This window comes from Olea europaea, unplaced genomic scaffold (assembly GCF_002742605.1).
Source record: "Olea europaea var. sylvestris unplaced genomic scaffold, O_europaea_v1 scaffold264, whole genome shotgun sequence".
In the NCBI taxonomy this organism is placed as follows: domain Eukaryota; kingdom Viridiplantae; phylum Streptophyta; class Magnoliopsida; order Lamiales; family Oleaceae; genus Olea; species Olea europaea.
The window spans coordinates 456,049-464,508 of NW_019244748.1; positions in this window are offsets into that span (position 1 = coordinate 456,049).

Consider the following 8,460-nt stretch of genomic DNA (forward strand, 5'->3'; position numbering starts at 1 on the left):
TAGGTAAGAACCTTATGACGTGTACACTATGGTATACACTTTAGTTTACATTTTGCCACGTGACGTTACCCTATTGGACAGTTTAAGTTTTAAATAGTCTTCCCATCCAATTGACATTTGACAGCAATGCAAGTGTCAAACAACGTGTTAAAAATTAGTGTACAAATAGCAAAGTTCAATCGATAAGAACCTCGCTACATGTACACTATGGTGTACACTTTTTAGTTTACCGTTTGCCACGTAACATTGCCCTGTTGGACAGTTTAGATTTCAAATAGTTTTCCCATCAATTGACACTTGACAACAAAGCAAGTGTCAAACAACAAGTCAAAATAAGTTTAGAAATAGCAATGTTCGTCGGTAAGAACCTTGCCGCATGTACACTGCGGAGTACACACTTTAATTTACACTCTACCACGTGACAATACCTTGCTAGATAGTTTAAATTTCAAACTATTTTCTCATCCAACTGACACTGGACAACAATGCAAGTGTCAAACAACGTGTCAAAAATCAGGTACAATAGCAAAGTTCAGTCGGTAAGAACCTTGCGACATGTACACTATGGTGTACACTTTAGTTTACACTTTGCCACGTGTCATTACCCTATTGGACAGTTTTAATTTCAAGCAGTTTTTCCGTCCAATTGACACTTGAGAGCAATGCAAGCGTCAAACAACGTGTCAAAAATAAGTGTACAAATGGCAATGTTCAATCAAAATGAACCTTGCTACATGTACATTTCAGTTAACACTTTACCACGTAACATTACCCTGTTGGACAGCTTAAATTTCCAACAATTTTCCCATCCAATTGACACTTGACAACAATGCAAGTGTCAAACAACGTTTTAAAAATCAGTGTACAAATAGCAAAGTTCAATCGGTAAGAACCTTGCGACATGTACACTATGGTGTACACTTTAGTTTACACTTTGTCACGTGATATTACCTTATTGAACAGTTTAAATTTTAAACAGTTTTCCCATCCAATTGACACTTGACCACAATGCAAGGGTCAACCAACGTGATAGATATGACTCGTAGAATGGCTAGGGCATATAGAGACGCATTGAACTATAGAATTGCTATTCATTCCTATGAAAACTATGTAACTGATCCGACCCGACCGCTTAGCGAACATGTGTATGACATCTATGAGAGATGCATCACGACGGTTAATGCTGGAATGGAGATCACGCATATTGAGGCCATAAATAAGGTCATACACTCCCTCCCACCTCAATGGGGAGATATGGGAGTCACGGTTAGAGATGAAATGTTAGAAGGCAACCCAAACCTTTTCGAGTTTGAGAGGTATTGCCGTGCCCTAATTGATTTGTGGGATGATGTAATCCATGAGGAGCCTGAACCTTTGGCTGAGGAAGAAGAACCTGAGGATGATTTAGAGAATGATCCTGAGCCTGAGCCACAGGTTGAGATGGACATAGAGTCCGGACCTGAGGCGGAAGACTCCTTCGAAGATGAAGCTCCACCAAAGAAGATCTATAGACTTGTAGGGATTAGATTTATTATGCCCTATTCTAAGTGTGGAAGGACACATCGTGGTGAGTGCTTACAAGGGAAAAATGTCTGTTTTCGATGTGGCAAGCCAGGACATGTCATTAGGGATTTTCCCATACATACCCAGAAGAAGAATGATAACAGCGACCAGAACTAGAAAGGGAAAGCACGAGTTTTTACATTGACTCAACAGGATGCAGAGGAAAACTCTAATGTCACAGTAGGTACTCTACTGATAGCCAATACACCTGCTTATGTATTGTTTGATTCAGGAGCTACACACTCCTTTGCTTCAACAACTTTTATGGCTAAATCTAGTATTACCTGTGATAAGTCGGAAGGTACAATAGAAGTTAGTATTCTTTCGGGTAACCCTTTGAATACTGATAGAATAGCCAAGTCAGTAAGTATCAAAGTTGAGGAAAAACCAACGGAAGCGAACCTATACATGATAGAAATGAAGGATTTTGATATAATACTAGGCATGGATTGGTTAGGTTGTAATTACGCCACCATCCGATGTAAGGAAATGGAAGTATCATTTCAGAAACCAGGAGAGGAACCATTTTCGTTCCATGGAATGAAGATGAAACCCCTTATTCGACTAGTATCGGCTTTACAAGCTGAGAAGATGTTGAGAAAAGAAACATGTCAAGGATATTTAGTAAACATCTCAGGAGGGAAACAGGAGACGATAAAGGTTGAAGACGTACCAATAGTATGAGAATTCTTAGATGTGTTTCCAGAAGATCTATCTAGTATTCCACCAGATAGGCAAGTGGAATTCACCATAGACCTAATTCTTGAAGCGGCACCAGTGTCAAAAGCCCTATACCGAATGGCCCGAAAGGAACTACAAGAATTAAAGAAGCAGTTGCAAGAACTCCTAGATATGGGCTTCATACGACCAAGCGTATCTCCATGGGGTGCGTCTGTGTTGTTTGTAAAGAAGAAAGATGAAAGCATGAGGATGTGCATCGATTATAGGGAGATAACTCGATTAACCATCAAGAATAAGTACCCACTCTCGAGGATCGAGGATCTGTTAGATCAATGAAAGGAGCTAAGGTATTTTCCAAGATCGACTTACGATCGGGATACCACCAACTGAAAGTAGAGACAAAGGATATACCTAAGATAGCTTTTAGAACTCGATACAGACACTACGAGTTTACGGTGATGCTGTTTGGGCTAACCAATGCACCTGCAATGTTCATGGACCCGATGAATTGAGTGTTTCATCAATACTTGGATAAGTTTGTCATAGTCTTCATCGATGACATGCTGATATATTCCAAGAGTAAGGAGCACCATGAAGAGCACTTGAGAATAGCCTTAGAGGTATTATGCAAGGAGAAGCTGTATGCCAAATTCAAGAAGTGCGAGTTTTGGCTTGAACGAGTTGGATTTCTTGGACATGTAGTTACTGGCCAAGGGATTGAAGTAGATCCAGCAAAAGTAGAAGCAGTAACCAACTGGAAAAGACCAACAAATGCTAGCGAAGTACGGATTTTTCTAGGATTGGCTGGATATTATAGGAGATTCATAGAAGGATTCTCCAAAATAGCTGGACCAATGGCGCAGCTTACAAGGAAGGGAGTAAAATTCCAATGGACGGAAAAATGCGAACAAAGTTTCCAAGAACTTAAGCAGAAGTTGATATCAGCACCTGTATTAACAATACCTGAAGGTACGGAAGGGTTTGTTATATACAGCAACACATCAAAGCAAGGATTGGGATGTGTACTACCGCAGAATGGAAAAGTGATAGCCTATGCTTCAAGGCAATTGAAGAAACATGAGCAGAACTACCCGACGCATGATTTAGAACTTGCAGCGGTAGTACACGCTTTGAAGATATGGCGACACTACTTGTATGGACGGAAGTGTGATAACTACATAGATCACAAAAGTCTCAAGTATTTCTTCACACATAAGGAATTGAATATGTAACAAAGACGATGGTTGGAATTGGTGAACGATTACGACTGCACTATTCACTACCATCCGGGTAAGGCTAATGTTGTGGCCGACGCTCTAAGTAGAAAATCAATGGGACAATTGACGTCACTACCCACCTCTCAAGTGGAGTTAGTCAAGGACTTGGAAAAGTTGCGATCGAAGTGGTTACCACACCAGGACAAGTCACTCCTCGTCTAGAAGCTTTAATAATTCGACCTACTCTTAGAGATCGAATTATAGAAGCACAAAGTAAAGACTCATTTTTGTAGAAGATTAAGAATGAAGTTGGTACTGATAAGAAAAAGGACTTTGGAATAGTTGAGGATCAGGCACTAATATTTAGAGCAAGAATTTGTGTGCCTAAGGATGAAGCCTTGAGAAACGAGATATTGAAAGAAGCTCATTCCACCCCTACATCGCACATCCCGGTGGTACGAAAATGTATCAAGATCTTTGAGATACATTTTGGTGGAGAAATATGAAAAGAAGTATAGGACTGTATGTGCAGAAGTGCATGGTATGTCAACAGGTTAAGGCAAAACACCAAAAACTAGCTGGATTGTTAAATCCACTAGATATACCTGAATGGAAATGGGAAAATATCACGATGGACTTTGTGGTTGGATTCTCGAAGTCAGGAAGAGGAAATAATGCTATATGGGTAGTAGTGGATCGACTAATGAAGTCAGCTCATTTTCTTCCAGTGAAAATGACATTCAGTTTAGACCAATTGGCACAGTTGTACATTAAAGAGGTTGTGAGATTACACGGTGTACCTGTATCCATTGTGTTTGACAGAGACCCAAGGTTCACGTCCAAATTTTGGAAAAGTCTACAAGGAGCTATGGGAACGAAGCTGAACTTTAGTACAACATATCACCCTCAGTCCGATGGTCAGTCTGAAAGGACCATCCAAACTTTGGAAGACATGTTGAGAACACTTGTTTTGGATCTAGGAGGTAATTGGGAGTCATACTTACCTCTACTAGAGTTCACTTATAATAATAGTTTCCAAGCAACTATTGGAATGACACCATATGAAGCTCTCTACGATAGAAGATGTAGATCCCCTATTTATTGGGATGAAGTCAGAGAGGAGAGTTTTGGGACCATAAATAGTTGAAAGGACGGTCGAGGTAATCGATAAGATCCGTGCAAGAATAAAGGTAGCACAAGATCGACAAAAGAGCTATGCAAATACAAGGAGCAAAGATTTAGAATTCCAAGTTGGAGATAAAGTGTTTCTGAAAGTAGCACCGATGAAAGGTGTACTTAGATTTGGAAAGAAAGGCAAGCTACAGCCCCAGTATATCGGACCTCTCGAGATACTTGATAGAGTTGAAAGTGTGGCTTACCAACTAGCTTTGCCACCTGAATTATTAGCAGTGCACAATGTGTTCCATAAATTAATGATAAAGAAGTATGTACATGATCCTAATCATGTAGTGAGTTATCAAACCTTGGAGGTATAGAAAGATTTATCGTACGAGGAACTACCGATCAAGATATTGGATCGAAAAGTGCATAAACTAAGGAATAAAGAGATTCAGCTGGTTAAGATACAATGGAATCATCACGGCATAGAAGAAGCCACTTGGGAAAAAGAAGAAGAACCCAAAGACAAGTATCCAACACTATTCGCCAATCAGAAGGTAAATTTCGAGGACAAAATTTTAATTAAGGTATGGGGGATGTAGAACCCCAAATGATTCTAGACACCTTAGTGGCACTAAGACATGAATATTGGATGACTAAAGTATACTTCAGATTTTTAGTCTCATTTGAGACCCATTTTCGACATAGGAAACATTCGATTTGGAAAATGATATCTAAATAAAAGTTGTAGCTCTTTAACTTTTCTTTGCAACGCACTTTGAATTACCTTAATTGGATATTGGGAGAAGAAGTTATGATAGAAACACTGAAGGCTGTGCAGTGTCAACGGACTACAACCGATCGATCGAAACTGCCTGAAATGAAAATTCTCGTTTTTCTCTCGAATTTAAATATTTATTTTCATCAATTATTTTCTCAAATGGCCACCCACATTTTTGGCAATAAAAACCCCACTAAATTGAAGCATTTAACTTCAAACTTAAATGACACCCATGTTTTCTCTCTTAAATGAAATTTGACCCTTCATTTGCTTTAAGTTATGGGATATTTACCTATAAATAGAGACCTCATTTCACTCATTTTTCTCACACCAAAAGCAAGAGCTTTTACATGCTAAAGAAAAAGTTTCCAAGAGAGAAAAAGAGAGGGAGGAAAACTATTTTTCCTAGATGTTCAAGAAGTGTTTCCGAGCAACAATTCTCAACGATTTTCAAACATCCAAGGAGTGCATTTCTTTCAACGTCCAAGTTTCATCGAAGTTTTCAATCCAAGTTTTCAAAGTTTCAAAAGTATCAATCAAAGTAGGTAGAGGTGCAATGTGTTTAATTATGTTAAGTTATAAGTTCGATTCATGATAATGTTTGTATGTCAAATGGTACTCCGGTACGGCATATCCCTCATGTTAATGGTTGTATGTCAAATGGTACTCTCGTAAGGCATACCCCTCTATGTTGAAGAAATGTTCGTATGTCAAATGGTGCCTTCGGGTACGGCATACCCCTTCATGTCAAATGGTGCCTCCGGGTATGGCATGTATGAAAAGTTATAAAGTTAATATTTTGAAATATATAGCTTGATCACGAATGCACCTATGACACCTATTGAGTTTTTCAACTCACGGGTTTAATCCAATCTCTACAGATTGAAGGAATTCTACCTCGAGCATGGATGGAGAAGAAGATGGAGAGTGATGCAACGAGCCCATGGAAATCCGGTGAATAAGTGATTCGGATTTATTTTTAAGAAATGTTTTCCAATGCTATTTCTTTAAAGTTTTGAATAACGCAAAATGCGAGAACAAGTTATGTTTTCTTCAAATAAATTACATTTTGTTGTTTTGAAAAATGATTCAATGTTTTTGTTTAAAGTATTTGAAGTATTGTTATTTAAATTTTTATGCGAAGATGTAAGCTTCCGCTAAAACGTATGCACTTGTTACTAAACCAACAACTAAGCTAAGTAAAGTAAGTAGCGTTCCGGTCCACTAGGGGTCGAGGAGTTACATTGCTACATGTAAACTATGGTGTACACTTTAATTAACACTTTGCCACGTGACATTACCCTATTGGACAGATTAAATTTCAAACAGTTTTCACATCCGATTGACACTTGACAACAATAGAAGTGTCAAACAACATGTCGAAAATCAGTGTACAAATAGTAAAGTTCAGTCGGTAAGGAACTTCCTACAAGTATGCTACGGTGTACACTCTAGTTTACACTTTGCCACATGACATTATCATGTTGGACAGTTTAAATTTCAAACAGTTTTCCTATCCAATCGACACTTAACAACAATGCAAGTGTTGGTAAGGACCTTGCTACTTGTACACTATGATGCACACTTTAGTTTACACTTTGCCACGTGACATTATCTTGTTGGATGGTTTAAATTTCAAACAGTTTTCCAATCCAATTGATGCATGACAACAGTGCAAGTGTCAAACAACGTATCAAAAATCATTGTACAAATAGGAAAGTTCAATCGGTAAGAACCTTGCTACATGTACACTATGGTGTACACTTTTTAGTTTACACTTTGCCACGTGACATTGTCCTATTGGACAGTTTAAATTTCAAATAGTTTTCCCCATCCAATTGACACTCGACAACAAAGCAAGTGTCAAACAACAAGTCAAAAATCAGTGTACAAATAGGAATGTTCATCGGTAAGAACCTTGCTACATGTACACTTTAGTTACCACTTTACCACGTGACATTACCCTGTTGGACAGCTTAAATTTTGAACAGTTTTCTCATCCAATTGACGCTTGACAATAATGCAGGCGTCAAACAACGTGTCAAAAATCAGTGTACAAAGAGCAAAGTTCAATCGGTAAGAACCTTGCCACATGTATACTACAGTGTACACTTTAGTTTACACTTTACCACATGACATTACCCTATTGGACACTTTAAATTTTAAACGGTTTTCCCATCCATCGGACAATTGACAACAACGCAAGTGTCAATCAACTTGTCAAAAATAAGTGTACAAATAGCAAAGTTAAATTGGTAAGAACCTTGCGACATGTACACAATGGTGTACACTTTAGTTTACACTTCGCCACGTGTCATTACCCTATTGGACAGTTTTAATTTCAAACAAATTTTCCATCCAATTGACACTTGACAGAAATGCAAGTGTAAAACAACATGTCAAAAATCAGTTTACAAATAGCAAAGTTCAATCGGTAAGAACCTTGCGACATGTACACTATGGTGTACACTTTAATTAACACTTTACCACGTGACACTATCCTACTGGACAGATTAAATTTCAAGCAGTTTTCACATCCAATTGACACTTGACAGCAATAGAAGTGTCAAACAACGTGTTGAAAATTAGTGTACAAATAGTAAAGTTCAATTGATAAGGACCTTCCTACATGTACACTACGGTGTACACTCTAGTTTACACTTTGCCGCGTGACATTACCATGTTAGACAGTTTAAATTTCAAACAGTTTTCCCATCCAATCAACACTGGACAACAATGCAAGTGTCGGTAAGGACTTTGCTACTTGTACACTATGATGTACACTTTAGTTTACATTTTGCCATGTGACATTACCCTGTTGGACAGTTTAAATTTCAAACAGCTTTCCAATCCAATTGACGCATGACAACAGTGCAAGCGTCAAACAACGTGTCAAAAATCAGTGTACAAATAGCAAAGTTCAATCGGTAAGAACCTTACTACATGTACACTATGGTGTACACTTTTTAGTTTAAACTTTGACGCGTGACATTGCCCTGTTGGACAGTTTAAATTTCAAACAGTTTTCCCATCCAATTGACACTTGACAACAAAGCAAGTGTCAAACAACAAGTTAAAAATCAGTGTACAAATAGCAAT